Raw genomic sequence first — 16,268 nt, forward strand, 5'->3', positions numbered from 1 at the left:
AAGTGTAAGGTCCCACCAAACAAAAAACAAAAAACAAAAAACACCCCAACAACAACAACAAACAAAACAGATTCAGGAAGCTGCTTCCATATGGTACGTGTCACACAGAAATACATGTCTACACAGGGGAACACAGCATGAAGGTCTTTAGCATATAGATGACCACATACCATGTCTTTTTATTATTCAGATCTGTGTAAGTGAACTGACAATTTAAGCAAAAATAATGACAATGTATTTAGGGTTTATAGAGAAGCTACTGGCACTTGCTATAACCAACTGCAAACATCAGGGGCCGTGTGGTCTTCATAATGCTTTGCTGGTTTTACAGCCTGAATTTCCCTTAAATCCACCTATTTCCCTCTACCTCCAAGGCCAGCTCCAGGCGTAGCACACAGCTTCCCTCCTCTGAGCCCTTTGCTGGCCACAATCTTTGTGCATCCAGACAGGTGTGCCAGACGCAGATCTACAGGAGTCAGCAGTGGCTTCCAGCTGCCCGGAAGGGTCTCCCGCCCAAACTCTGTCTCATCTACTACACTCCCCACACCCAGCATCCTGCCCAAATGCTTTTCCCATCTCTTCCCTGCTCAGTGAACTCCTTCACTTGCCCTCTGCTGAAGGATGCGGCCAGGAGGCTATGGGACTGGAAGTCAAGCCTCAAGCTTCTTGGTGCCAAGGCTGTGGTTGTGGCCAGGGTGGCGCCCTCCTTCCTCAGCCCACAGTGCTGCCTACCTATGCTGCTTGCTCACTCCCGACCCATCCTCATGGCTCAGTGCCACGACTCCCTCTAAGTGACCTCTTTGACAGCTCTGTTCAGCCTGCACCAATGTGTGTGCTTTGGAGGATTTAAACAACTGTGAAGAAATAAAATACTTTAGTGTACACGGGAATTAGCAAAATCAGTGTCAAGGAGCCCATGTGGTACTGAGGTCCTGCCTGTGGACAGAGCTTCGTCATCCTTTTTATTTCTTACAGTGGAAACCAGGCCGATTGGTCTCTCTATTTTGTGACAGACTCTGGGACCGCTCTTGGGAGTTCTTTCCAATTCTGATCACTCCTGGGGACTGACTCACACGTGGGCACCATTGTTCCTGTGGCCCCCAGACAGGGCCATCTTCAAGGACTGTCCTCTGCGGTGGGATCAAGTCCAGACATTTCTGCAGCCACAGTCACCCTATTCGGCTTCCCTGTAACTCATCCCTATGTCCTGCTTCCACATCCACGTAAAGGGGCGCATTCCTAGTTCCCTGTCTCCAACTTGCCTTCCCATCCTTGATGAGCTCTAATGTGTTTTCCCTTTTCTTTTTTTTTGGTACCGGGGATAGAACTCGGGTCCTTGCACTTGCGCGGCAGGCGGCGAAACCACTGAGCTAAATCCCCGGCCCTGTGTTTCTCTTTTTCTTGCAATCTCTGAAGCAAACTCCATCTATTCCTGTAAAAGTAAATAAATACCTGAGTGGTGACTATGAACGAGGTACTGTGACAATTTCATCTGATCTATGTAACCTGGAGGAAGAAGCCCTCATTTCTTTGTGTGACGTATAAGGAAAGTGAGGCCAGGGCAAGCTAAGTTGCCTGCCAAAGTCAGAGTGGCAGGGAGTAACCCAAGTGTGATTCAAAGCTCCACCTGACTCCAAAAGTGCCTCTTATTAAATGCTGCCTCATCAGATCACAGGACAGATGCCACCTATGTGACAGGTGCCGAGCTAGGTGGAGACACATGGGACAATGCGATCCTCACTTTTTACCCCCAAAGTTCACAAGCTGGCTGATCCCACAAGATCACACAAGAGAGTGCAAGAGAGCTGTCCAAATGACTTCTTCCCCTGAATGCCATTTGTCTGTATTTCTCATCAATTATCACTTTGTTTCTTGTTAACAGTGACTGTATATTTCTAATAATCTTTTCCTTCTTGGATGATAATTTCTTTGAATGATCAGAATCTTCTTCATGTAACCCATGAATTAATCCAAGCCTACATGTATTTATTAGATATTGCTTTAGCAATATGGAAATATCCAAAGCTGACTCTAAGAAGTGAGACAAGAAAAAAAATTTCAAAAAAGATTGTGCCTGTAGCAGGTTATAGATTCAGACAACTGGACTCAAGGCGGTGAGGAGAAAGCTCTAGAGAGACTGCAGTGTGGACCGCTGATCTGTCTCAGATCAGCCTCAGGGCAGGAGATAGTTTCTGCCCTTCTAGGGTCAAGGCCAGACCCAGACTGCCCGTGAGCTTGTGGGCAGAGATGCTGAAATGGGAGCCTCGGATCAGACCAAGAGATGTGGCGTGACACCAGCAGCACTTGACACCCCCAGCTCCCACTGTGCCACTGCTGCCCTCCCCCAGAATGGAGAAGGGGGACTTCAACAGTCTTCACACTGTCATGCATGCTACCAAGGACAAAAGGGAGCTCATGAATGTGCAAAATGTCAGCAACCCAACAGACAGATGAATGAAATTTAAGCTTTCAGGCTTCCCTAGTTCTTGAAATGTTTGTCTAGAGAAAACATTTGCAGGGGTCCCCTGCAGAGGAAGAGGTGAAACACAGAAAGCTCGAGGAGTCTGTTTCTGCCATAGCTGTCATGCTGTGGTACTCTCAAAGCCTATTTCAGGGTGTGATCTGGGCCAAAGAGCTAAGCATATATTTAGCCAACGTTTAAGATACAAATTGCCTTCCAAATCTGTTCTAAAACTCAAGCCAATGAAAGCAAGAAGGAAACTAGTAATAAGTGTAACAATAAAACAAAAATAAAACAATATAACAATGTGGCATAATAATAGTGTATAACAATGTAGCAATAGCATAACAATGTATCAATAATAACAATATAACAATGTAATAATAATAAAACATAACACTCTATCTCCCAGAAAGAAAACTTTACAAGACTATTTTGTTCATTAATTAAATCAGTACTTTTCTTTTTTTTTTTGGTACCAGGGATCAAACTTTGGACCTTGCGCTTGCAAGGCAGGTGGCAGAACCACTGAGCTAAATCCCCGGCCCAGTACTTTTCATAAAAGACGTTCAAAGAATAATCAAAATATATGGTAAATGTCTAAATTTAAAAATTCATTACAGTAAGACATATTGCCATTAATACTCCTCAAAATCCTCTCCCTTGCTTCCAACACAACTCACCTTATCATTCTTGCCATTTTTTTGTTGTTTGTTTTGGGGATTTTTTTTTTGAGACTGGGTCTTGCTGTGTAGTTCAGACTAGCCTTGAACTCACTACCTTACCTATGCTGGCCTTGAACTCACAGTGATCCTCCTGCCTCAACCTCCCAGGTGCTGGGATCACAGGTGTGTCCCACCATGTCCCGAATTCTTGCCACTTTCTGAAGCAGTTGTGAAGTCCTATTTCCTGAGTCCCTTTACAGGGCATGATCAAAAATATGGTGAATGCTGCTGTTAACTGTCATCCAACAGAAAGGCAGGCTTGTGAAAACATCACACTGTGTCGTCATCCACCTTATTCACCAGATGTGGCACTGGGTAACTTCTGGCTCTTCCCCAAAGTCAAAATGACCCTGAAAGGTAAACATTTTGAATTGATTCAAGGTACCCACAACAGTTCAACTAATGACACTCATGAAAGAGGACTTCCAGAACTGCTCCAGAGAGTGGTAAGAACAATGGGATAGGTATATTTGAAGCAAGGGGAAGAGTTTAGAGGGGAATTAATAAATCTTTTACTGTAATCAATTTTTAAAAATTTAAATGTTCACCATATTTTTGGATCACATCTAGTACATTACAGATCTTTGCATCACTATATGAATATCTGAAAAAATTTTAAGTACTATAAAGTAGAACTATTTAAATGTAAATTTTTTGAAATCTGTAGGTTTTGCTATATTTTTAGTGTACCATCTTAATTCTTCTTTTGATATTTAAAAATATTTAAATAAGGAATGCACAGTGGATCATCGAGGTAGGGCCCATAGTTTAGTTTTAACTTATGAGCAAAGTCTTGAGTCACGACCAGAATGGCAGCTGCTTAGTACTTCCAGATGGTCTCAGACACAAATTTAACCCTTAAGGAGCTTTGGAAGGAACATTACAACATCCTTTCTTATATGGGGTAACCGAGGAATCCTGGGCCAATGTCTCTCTAAGGACACTGAGATCTGCCTGTATGCAGGAGACTCTGAAGGCTGTTAGAGGAGCTTGAGCCTTCAACTGACCAACCTGAGTTACAACCCACCCTCAGGAATGAGCGTCCACTGTACTGTGACTTATGGAAGAGTTGCAAAGATAAAACAGGTCCTATATACCCCACACCAGGTGTCCCCTAAAGTGAGCATCTTACATTACTATGCCCCACTCGTCACAGATGAGGAACCAACACTGCTACCTCATTATGAACTGAATCTCCTGCTCCTTAGGACTTCCTAAGACTTCCCTCCTTTGTCCCCAAGGGCCCTTTTCTCAGCCAGGACCCCTCCCGTGCTGGCCTGTGGGTCATCGTGCCTGCACAGCTGCCCATGCTGTCCCCAGCGTGGATGACCCTGAGAGTTTGGAGGATAGACAGGTTACTGTAGGGCTGTACGGTGGTTTCCTTGTGATCTTAATCTTGGGGCTTTTCTCCATCCCACTCACAGGTACACATACACCATGCTGATCACCTGGCTGAGGTTTTCTTGGTCAGGTGATTCCTTCTTCCTGTGTTCCTTTTTTTCTTTTTGGCAGTTCTAAAGACTGAACCTAGGACCTTCACTTCCCCAGCGTTTTGGTTTTTTTTTGCTTAAATTCTTTTATTGGTACGTGGTTGGTATACAATACGTTTACATTTATCATTGGGTGCTTGTACCTGTACATGATGTATCTTGGTTCTTATTTTTTCTCCATTCCTGTGCTCCCTTCCCTATTTACAAAGACTTTGTTTCCATTTCCCCAACCTTTTAATTAATTAATTTTTTTTGAGACAAGGTCATGTTAAGTCACTAAATTTGAGGCTAGGCTCAAACTTGCAATCCTTCTGCCTTGCCTCTCAGAGTGCTGGGACTTCAGGGGTGTGCCACCATGCCCGGCTCGTGCCATCTTTGTAGGAAAGTTGTCACATGAGGCCTCTCAGTGGGGGTAAAGTTAGGCTCCCGACCTCCTCAAGGCAGAGCATCCACATAAACTGAGTGGAGTAATTCTGTCCTGGAGGGCTGCTCATCATCCTGATTCCATCAGCACGGACTCCTGGATACAAGTGTCCTGCTCTGCAGCCTGCCCTGACCCTGACTGCCTCTCACGGCAGCTGAGACAGCGCTGTGGCCCTGTGTGTTCCCCATGGAGCCAGCCTCCTGCTCACATTCAGACACGGTGCCCACTGTTAACATCTTGCATTAGTACGGAACATCGGTTATGACTAATGAACCCAGGAAGGAATAATGAATAAATTATTAACAAGTCTCCACATTATGCAGATTTCCTTAGTGTCCTTTTTCTGTCCCAGGATTTCATGTGACAGGTGGTGTCTACCTGAGGCTCTTCTTGGCTGTGACAGCTCCTCAGATCTTCCTGTAATAGTATTTATTTAGAGACAGGGTCTCACCACATAGTTCAGGCTGCCCCTGGACTCACTATGGAGCCCAGGCTGGCTTCAAACTTGTGGGAATTCTCCTGCCTCAGCCTCCTGAGTACAAGGTTACAGGTGTGTGGCACTACTCCTGGCCTTCCTGTGGTAGTTTTGAATTACACTGCTCAGATCCTTTGAAGAACGCCCCTGGACTGGAATGTCTGTGGCTTTTCTCATGAGTATACTGAGTCTTGGGGAGAATGTACAACATTTTTTAAAATGAAAAAAGCCTGACCAAAAAATAAAGGTCAAATATGTCAAATAAATTATAATAAAACACCTGTTGGTTTGGAAAGAGGTCAGATTACTGTTGACCTAATAAAGCAACACCAACACCAGAAACATTAGCTTTTTAGGTCAGGAAAATAAAGCACTCCCCTTCTCTGTTATTTTTCCACATTTAGTATTAACTTTTGGCCTATGAGAGGTACCGTGTGCAGTGCTGACATTATGCAAATCGCACTTGGAGGAAGAAGTGTGTTAAAACAGAGTACTCTGGAGTTAAATGCAGGAAAAACCCTTTGGAATGCATTATTAAAATTCCTGAAAAGGCAAGAAGTTCAGACTCTGTGTATTTAAAAGGTAACTGAGATCAAGATGTTATCACAATGTTCCCTTCTTGCTTTTGTTCTTTTTCGTGTCACTGCACAGAAGCATAACTGCAGAGATCTGATGGCATCTGAGGTACTGGATGGCAGAGGAAGGCAACTGCTTGTGGAGTGATGTTAGCCCTGACCACTCTTAAGTACTATGCTGACCTAACACTATTCCTCCAGGGAGGTACGACAGAGGAACATTGGGAAGTACTGAGTATAAAGTGTTTAATTTATAATGGTCTGAGCTGAGCATGGTGGTGCATCCTATAATCTCAGCACCCAGGAGGCTGAGGCAAGAGGATCACCACAAGTTCAAAGCCAGCTTGGGCTACATAGTGAGTTAAAAAAAAATTATAAAGGTTTATATAATTTTTAAACCACTACATCTAAGTTTGGATGCAACGATGATAAACATGAAATGGTAAATATGTGCAGGTAGATATTTCTCTACCTAAAAACACTCCCTCTGAGGTGGCCTCCCTTTCTATGCAGTAGACCCTTTTTCAAGGTCTCTGGCAATCCCTCTCTCCCTTACCTTTCCTGCCCCACCTCTGCCACCCTTCCTAGAGCTGTGCACTCTGTACCCACGTCACTATTTCCATTAAAAAAGGGAGGCGTTGGGCCTTGGCAGGTTCGGTTTGGGACCTGTGTTCCGAGGTTTCTGTCTGCGTCTGCACAGGCCGAGCCCCTCCAGGCCAGCACCCCTCATCCTGCCGTGGTCCACCCAAATGCTGCCTACTTCGGGGTAGGGACTGACGGGGACCCCTCAAGGCCATGTCCCCCTGAAACATCACAAGAAGACCTTGCTTGCAATAAGGATCTTTGCAGAAGTAAGGAAGGGGAGGCTTGTGGGAGATCATCTTGGATTAGGGGGCCCTAAATCCCATGATGAATGTTCTTAGAAGAGAAAGAGAAGAGGGAGATACAGAGAGGACAGAGGGAGAGATGGGAGCGATGCGTCTCCAACAGGGGACACCAAGGAGGCTGGCGGCCCTTGGAAGCTGGAGAGATGGGGACCCGCCTCCTGATGGCCACGTCCCCCAGAGGGAGAGTGGCTTCTGTTGTTCTGAGCGACAGCCGCCTTTGTTACGGTGGCCTCAGGAAACTACCACAGCTCCAAAGTTCAGCTGAAAGGCCACTTCCTCCTACAGCACCACTACAGCTCAGCGTGACCCTCAGCAGTGCTCTGTGAGTGGTCCCCTGTGGTGCGTCAAATGTCTGACGCCAGGTTGTCAGGCCTGGCTCTTCCTCAAATTTTGTCAGAGCTTTCTGGGGCAGCAACTGTGCCTTGCCTCGCTGTATAATAACCCAGGCACCCGGGACTCCCCGTAGATTCAGGTACAAGCCAAGGCCTGCCAGGGGGCAGGCCCTGTGGGACTCCAGACCAAATGCAGGGTGGCAAGTGGGTCTGGGCTTTTACTTCTGTCCTCAGAGGGGAAAATGACACCAAGCCAAGCACGCAGGCTTCAGATGACTGGGAAATCTGGACTCAAGAACCAGTAAATAAACATTATTTACAGTTTACATCTTTACAAAATGAGAGACTGGAAAGGAATTTTTTTTTATTACAGAAATAATTTCCCTATGGAAATGCCTCCTGTGATTTTTTTTTTAAAAGCAAAACAGCGTTGACCTAAAGCTTTAACCTGTTCACAAATTTATTTTATACTGGAGGTATTTTCTAATTCTGTCGGCCAAAATATGTGATTAAATCAAATGAGATTGCAGCAGACTTTAAAATGTTCAAACTATCATGTACAGTTTTACTTTGGATTATGAACTTGGTTTGTTTTACGATTGGGGGAAGATGGCTTTGTTCATGTTTGTGTGGGGAAGATGGCCATGGTCATGTTGGTCACCCAATGCAGGGTTTGCAAACCAAATTGTTTGCAAACAGAAGCATTCATGAACCAAGGTATTACTGTCCATGTATTTTTTACAAACTGCAAATACAGCAAACAACTAGACAACTTCAGAGATAATTAGTGTAGTCATAAATTGCTTTTTCTAAAACTCATTTATATAGAATTTTAATTTAGAAAGAATTTGTAAAAAAAATGTGTTGTAAGATTTTCTGGTCTGTAGGGTATGGTAGTACACGCCTGTAATCCCAGCACTCAGGAGGCTGAGGCAGAAGGATCACCATGAGTTTGAGGCCAGCCTGGGCTACATAGTCAGTTCAGGGCCAGCCTGAACTTCACAGTGAGATCCTGTCTCAAAACAAAAACAAAATATAACACCCCCCCCCCCGCCCCCACAAATGCCTGGTCTTTTTGGCCATAATGATACGAAAATGAAGCCTGTCACTATAATTTGTCAGTCAAGCAAAAATATTGAAGGATAACTGGAAAGATAGATACCAGTGCGAAACTGATAATGTGAAATAGGAAGAAAAGGTCTAAAGGAGTAGGGGAAGTGGGAAGGGTAAGGGAAAGGAAAGAAGGGAAAAGAAAAAATACAAGAAAACGAAAAAATGGAAACAAAGTCTCTGTAAATAGGGAAGGGTGGAAGGGGTGAAGTGAGGGCAGGGAAATGGGGAAAAAAATAAGAACCAAGATACATCATGTAAAGGTACAAGATCCCAACGATGAATGTAACTGTACTGTGTACCTAAAATGTACCGATAAACTTAACGAAAAAAATAAAAATTAAAAATAAAAAGATAGGTACCAGTGTGAAATAATTTTGCTAACTGGATTTAATTGAAGGAAGAGTGGGATGATCAATGAGATGAAGAGTCAAACTCCAGGAGAAAGGCAAGCTCAGGACGCAGAAGGTCAAGGCCCCCTGGCCTCTGGCCCCTGACGCTCACCCTGACATCTTCTGCCCCATGTTTTAACATGGTACCATGGGGTTACAGCTTATTCTCCTGCTTCTAAAAATCTTAGTGCGCTAAAACAGTACAAATAATTTCAATGCAGAGTTGTGGAAGTGGCCAGACCCCTGTAGGCACTCATCTCTGACACTGTGTGCTTTTTCTTTTTTTGCAGTGCTGGGGATGGAACCCAGGGCCTCACACTGCTGAGGAAGCGCTCACCACTGAGCCACACCCCAGTCCCAGCATCCTTTGCTTTCATCTTCAGGCAGGAGAGGGAACAGAGAAGAGACACCCTCAGGCGGCCACATGCCTGCACGGAGCAGGAGGTCACCAGAGTGAGGACTTGTGGATCTTGGAGGGGCAAACACACAGGTGCTCTCTGAGACCAGGAAGATGGGAGGAGGGACAGACTGGACTGGTGCAGTTTCTCCTACAATAACACCTTAACGGAGAAAAAATGACTTAGCTAAAACTTTGTTTTCAGAAATTATTATTTGAAATATCCTAAGAGGCATAAGGATGTTTCCAAATAAGAACAGTAATACAGCTATGCTTGGTAGTGCCTAACTGTAGTCCTAGCACTGGGGAGGCTGAGGCAAGAAAACCACCAGAGTCCAGGAGTTCAAGACCTGCCTGGACAACACAGCAAGACTCCATCTCAAAATAAGACAAAAATAACAGTAACAGAGTACCTCATATAGGAGAAACCATGTGATATTTAAACTTGTGGGTCTAATTTATTTCACTTAACATTATGGTCTCAAGGTGCATCGATTTACCTATGAATGCCTCAAGTTTATCCTTCTTTATAGTAGAGCAGTACTCTTTTGTGTATAAATACCACATGTTCTTTATTTATTCATCTGCTGATGGACATAAACAGCAAAATAAAAAATAATAATAAGTAGGGAGATCTTTTTCAAATGGGAAGGGAAACAAAAAATGGATGGGGGAGGGAAAGGGGATAGAAAAAGAACTGAAAGAGAAAAAGGGAAATAAGAGCTTTTGCAAATGGGAAGGGGACCAAGAGATGGAAGGAACAGGGAAGGGTAGGGGATGAAAAGAGAATTAAGTCGTGCTATGTACACGTACCTACTCCCCACGATAAATGTAATCAGCAATGTGCTCAGTATGTACTACAAGCGAATACTAAAAGAAAACAGAGTAGCTCATATACCACAGTGAGGGAGACCACTCAGCATTATTAACTGCTCATATTCCCCAGTGTGGTGGCACATGCCTGTAATCCCAGGAGGCTGAGGCAGGAGAATCACTGTGAGTTCAAGGCCAGGCTGAACTACACAGTGAGACCCTATCTCAAAAAAACCAAAACAAGGACCAGGGATTTAGCTCAGTGGTGCCGCTGCCTGACTCACAAGCACAGGGTCCTGAGTTTGATCCCCAGTACTGGAAAAAAAAACAAACAACTGCTTCACACCCAAAAGAACTCCACAAGGTGGGTATAGTTAGCATCCCCCACTTACAGACCAGGAAACTGAGAGGGGGTCAGTAGCTTTCTCAAAACCATACTACACTGCTGGTAAGCAACATGGCTCCTTTTTCTGACATTCTGGCATTCCAGGGAGGGGTAGGATACGGTATGATCCAGTAGAAGCAGAACAGAGTGTGTGTATGTGTGTGTATGTGGAGGGCTAAGTGTGCACACTGTGGAGAATGTGGATGCTAATCTAAATAAGGGGAGGGAGAGTAAAAGAGTAGTAACTTCTCCTAACAAGGGAAGAAGGAAAAGTCTAATCAACAGCAAGCAAATAGTTGGCTTCATGAGAAGTTGCCCTAAATGCCTAAGGAATGTCACACAGAGCTGTGACCTGGAAATTCTATGAGGCCCCGTCAGAGTTTTAAAATGGCTTTTTTTTTTTTTTTTTTAAAATTCTAGGCATTACCTTAAGTATCTAAGACTGCCAATGTTTCCTCCTTCTTGTGAAACAGAACCCAGTCACTAAACTGAAGCAACTTTGAGGGTCAAGGGCAGCTCAGAGGGGTCGCAGCCCCAGCACCACAGGAGGGTGAGCAACCCTGGACTGTCGGGATTCTTCGGTGCCCTGCTGCGCCTGTCAGCCCACAATAGCCATGCCCGGGAATTGGGAGGTGTTTCCTTCCACCCCTACTTTATTAGGGAGCTTGACAAACGTTGCTATTTTGATCGAGATCACCAAGATATTTTGATTGAGTACACCAAGATGATGGTTGGTTTCTCTCCTGCCTTGATGCTACTGACTCCTCAGAGTTGTTCCCAGAGGGCTTCCTGATATACTAAAGGATTTCTTTTTGTTTTTTTGGGACAGGGTCTCGATATGTAGTTCAGCCTGGCCTTGCTTGAACTATGGAGCCCAGGATGGCCTCCAAATCACAGCAATCTTCCTGCCTCAACCTCCCAAGTGCTGGGATTACAGGCGTGTGCCACCATGCACATCGAGATTCCTCTACTTCCAGGATAAGCAAGGCTTGGTCAAAACACACTGGGCTCCATCTGCTACTGTGTATTTAGGAGTTTTGCCCATAGGTTAAGACTGATGACTTGTTTTCTTCTTTGTGTGCTATTTCCCACTGGGTTGTTTTGTCTTTTATTTTGTTTTGAGACAGGGTTTTGCTAGTAGTTCAGGCTGGCCTTGAACTCAGAGTAATCCTTCTGCCTCAACCTCTTGGGTGCTGGGATTACAGGCATCTACCACCATGCCCAGCTTCCTGCTGGTTTTGATTTAAGGATCATGCTGTCCTTGTGGAATACACATTTTTTCCTGGGCCCTAAAATATCTTAATCAAGGAATTAATGATTCATTGAAGGTTTTGTGGAATTTACCCACAAATAGGCTGGGTATCCTGTGTCTTTGGGAGGAAAAGAGGAGGAATAAAACCTTTTTGTTACTTTTAAAAAGTTTTCCATCTATCTAGTGCACCTATCTACAGGGTACAATTCAACTAATTACTTTTAAGTTTCATCTGTGGTGACTGAAAGGAATAATAAACCAGGAAAACACACCAGTAAAATTGAAAAGCTTAAAAACCTTTGATACAGTTGGATATATTCAGTTTTGTTTCTTGTAATACTACTTTTAAGATTTTTTTTTTTTTTTGGTCCCAGGGATCGAACTTGGGACCTTGGGCTTTTGAGGCAGGCAGCGGAACCACTGAGCTAAATTCCGGGCCCAATACTACTTTTTATACTCTCTGTTAATAGTTAAGAAACCTCTCTTATTTCTGGCTCTTAGTTTTTTTCTTTTTCTTTGTTTTTTGCATTGCTGCAGATTGAACCCTGGGCCTCACACACACTAGGTAAGCATTCTTACCATTGAGCTACCTCAGTATTTTAAAAAATTTTATTTTGAGACTTGGTCTAAGTTGTTCAGGCTGCCTTGAATTTATGATCCTCCTGCCTCACCTCCCAAGTAGCTGGGATTAAAAGTGTTCAGCACAATATCCAGTTCAGTTTTTCTCGGACAGATTCGGGACCAGTGATGTACTCCTGTAATCTCAGAACTTGGGAGACTGAGGCAGGAAAATTGCCACTAGTTCGAGACCAGCCTGAACTATATATATAGCATGACCCTGTCTCAAAAAAACAAACTTTTCCCCTGCGAAAAAACCAAGACAGGTACTGATTTCAAGACAGGTACTTCATTCAAGCCCCCACAAGCCCTCAATGTGACATTCTGACAAAAGGCAACTGTGATTCTTTTTTTTTTTTTTTTGGTACGGGGGATTGAACTCAGAACCTTGCGCTTTTTGCGAGGCAGGTGTGGCACCACTGAACTAAATCCCAGGCCCAAGACAATTCCGATTCTAAATGAAACATTTCAATTTGCCACAGCTTAAATTTGTCCATAAACGTGTGCATATCTCTGGGGTTCAGCAACAGATCTTCCGGTTGTGAGTCCTCAGGCATCTCTGAAACAGTGCACCCATGCTCTTAGAATAGCTGCAAGCACTGTGAAGAATTGCTGCTTCATCACTATAAGGTCCTAATAGCAGATACCTTCAGCAGCTCACAGCTGAGGGTCCTTGCACTGGGTTGGGGTGCTCCTGCTGGGACTGTGCAACGGTTCCAAGCCAAAGAGGAGTAAGGAGGGGGCTGCTCAGACCATGCCCAGACCCCTCCTTGGAGTAGCCAGTGGGCACGGGTGGCTACCAGAACTCAGGGAAATGTTTAAGCTGAAGTCTGACAGGAGGGGTACGGATGAAGCGTCGCACAGGCTGGGACTGTGGGGAGGTTGTGGGGCTGCAGGACCCCTCACTGCCGCCCTGCAGGTACCGAGTGTGTTTTGCCATCTGGAAGCTCTTGGGACCCAATCTTCTGGGGTTTTTACGGAAACTGCATTACGTATGCACAGTGGAGTAAATCAGGGGCCTCTGGTGATCAGCTCAAACTTCAGCCTCTTTCTCCTCCCCAGAAATTGGGGCAGGGGATGGGTCTGAAAGTCCTGACCTTCTAATCCCACCTCCCACTGTGATCTTCCTGATGACAGCCCCATCCAGAAGCCACCTCGAGGCAGCTGGCCAGCGGTCACCTCATTAGTACACAGAATGACATTTATCACTTTGAAGACACCAAGGGTTTTAGGGGTTCTATGGCAGGAAATGGGAGACCAGACCAAATCTATCTTTCACAACATCCAGTGACCTTGAGCCTGACTTTCTTCACTGTAAATGGAGTTAGCACCAAGAACTAATCATAAACAATACCAAGCGGACAGCACATGCGCACGCGCACACAGCAGAAACAGACACACCTATTGCCAGAGGTCGCACTAATGGGTCTTCAACTTAAATTTCTGCTCAGTTTCCTTTTTTCTCCTTTCCGGGACTGTTATTACAGTTGTACATGGAGACTGGACACTGTGCTGGGCACTTTAGTGAATGCTATTTTTGCATTCTTTCACCCACACAGAGGCCTAAAAGTTAGGTACTATCATTAATTCCAAGTTACACATGAAGAATCTAAAGCTTGAAATAATTCGCCTAAGGTCCTGGAGCTAGGAGATAGAAAAAATGGGCCCCCCATCTGGGGCTGACTCATCCTGTTAATTACTATGGCACTAATTACACACGCATTTGAAAAGGGGGGCCTACCATGTGCTGAGGCTTCAAAGCTGGGGAAATCACAGGGAAAAGTTAGAGGCAGGCCGAGGGCACCTACACATACACTAGGTACATGCCTGCACCCTGAGGTACTAATGGGCTGATTAAACCTCCCGTTTCAAAGGCCGTGAACCACACCGTCAAGCAAGCAGTCTGCTGTGAGCAGCTTACCCTCATTATTTACAAGTGACTAGAGTACAACCTAAAATGGAATCAATCAGCTAGCACAACTGCAGGAACTCAATGGCATCACGTAAATTCAGATCCCTGAAAACAGCTCCAGGTGGGACAGAGGAAAGCAGCTTATTAAGAGATTAAAAAGTGACTACAATTTAGCCAAAAGGTTGCCAAATTAGTTCCCTCCCCCTAAGTGACTGCTCTTATTACCAGGGATAAGACACAGTCCTTTGCCCATACCAATAGCGCTACAGAAGAAAGATCTCGAAGACTTTTGCTCCGATGGCAGACTATGTAAGCAAGCAGCCTGCGCTGCCTGCGTGTGTCAGCTCAGAGCTGCCCAACTACTGGGCGTGACACATTCCAATTTCAGCTGGGTGACAGCGTCTTTGTACCTTTGGGAGACCCTGTCATTGCCTCCATTTCTCCATCTGTCCTACTCTTTGGCCAGTTCACCACCCGACTGCAAGGCCAGTGGAGTTCCTCTCATTCCCACCTGGCCTTCAATATGAATGCTAATTTTTTATCAGAGCAACACTAACCGCATGAAATATACCAAGCCTATTTGCCAGCATAAAAGTGAAAGCTCCAAAACACATATGCTCATTTTGTAACAAATAGCAACAGAAAATAAGTCCTATTCATCACATCATCTTCAGGACCTGGCAGACACTGACTTTTCCATTTCTATCTTCAGACAGCATTTGATGTAATGGTAAAGAACTACAAATTGGCTGGGGATTTAGCTGAGTAGTGCTGCAGCCCGCCTCGAAAGCACAAGGTCCTTAGTTTGATCCCCAGTACAAAAAAAAACCAAACAAACCAACAACAACAACAACAAAAAGAACCACACATCAAAAAAACCAAAAACCAAAAAAGAACTACAAAGCAACCCATTTCCCCTTTGTGGCACCCAGCGATTGTAAGGGGTCCTGGAATTGTACCACACAAGGTCCTATCTGGGGCCAAGAGGGTTTCCTTGAGAAGCCACAGTGGGCCTAGGACCTGGAAATGAGCAGGGGGCCAAGAGGAGAGGGGACTGGTCCCTGTGATGCCCAGAGGGCCTGGCAAGACCAGGCAGGTGGGGAACCTTGAAGACAGCCAGGAGAACTGGAGGGAAACGGAGGTAAAAGACGGAAGAGAAAGAAGAGGACATCAGACAACATGCTAAGAAACATGACTCCAACACAAAGGCAACAGGGATCGCTGAAGGCGTAAGGCCTGGGTGTGACAGGACCACACAGGTGACAGCAGACAAAATCTCCAACTGCAGCAGGGAAAGTGAGTTCTGGAGAGGTCAGCAACTGGGACTGTGCGTCATGGTCATCAGAGCTACAGGCTCAACTGTAGAGGGCTAAGACGGAACTAGTAGGCAGCGGGGCTCAGAGCAAGTCATGAAGGAGTCCAGTACCTAAGGCTCAGGATGGGAGGGCATGTGTGCGAAATGCAGACTACTTCACATTAGGCGTTACAGAAAAAAAAACAAAGAAGAGCATGACCATTGAGGAAACAAGCAGCTAGACTCACAGGAGGAGGGACCAGAACACTGTTGTGTCACCGAAATCGAAGGCGTCCCTCGAAAGGCCACAGAGGACATCTCTGTGGACCAAGACTTCAAGTGCCCGCTGGACTTGGGACAGGGAGGACCCCGGCAACCTCGGCGAGTGTGAGTACAGTGGGAGAGGTGGATTAAAGGGTGAGTAGGGGTAAAAACTGCAAAGAGGGGGATCCAGAGGGGGAGATCACTTCACCCAGGTCACGTCACTGATTCAGGGCTCCGAGATGGAACACATGGGTCTGGAGCCTGGCTGCGACCTTCTAGGTTTGTCCCCTGGGAGAATGGATTTCACCACTGACCTTACTGCCCCTTAGGGTTGTCCTGAGGATTGGATTAGCCTACAGGGCCTCCAACACTGCCACAACATATGCCAGCTATTAGTACAATCATGGAAAGAAAGGATAAAAATCCTTCCAATGTTTCTAGCAAGCTCCTCCATACAATCAA

At 45.2% G+C, this 16,268-nt stretch overlaps 1 protein-coding gene across 7 annotated transcripts in view; it reads right to left on the minus strand.

The window, feature by feature from the left end:
- Prkag2 (protein kinase AMP-activated non-catalytic subunit gamma 2) overlaps positions 1–16,268 on the minus strand; it is a 238,918-nt gene that overhangs the window by 42,862 nt on the left and 179,788 nt on the right. The gene's annotated exons all lie outside the window — the stretch shown is intronic.

Source organism: Heterocephalus glaber, unplaced genomic scaffold (assembly GCF_053883595.1).
Source record: "Heterocephalus glaber isolate CG9 unplaced genomic scaffold, H.glaber_assembly_v1.0 deba00000818, whole genome shotgun sequence".
Lineage (NCBI taxonomy): Eukaryota > Metazoa > Chordata > Mammalia > Rodentia > Bathyergidae > Heterocephalus > Heterocephalus glaber.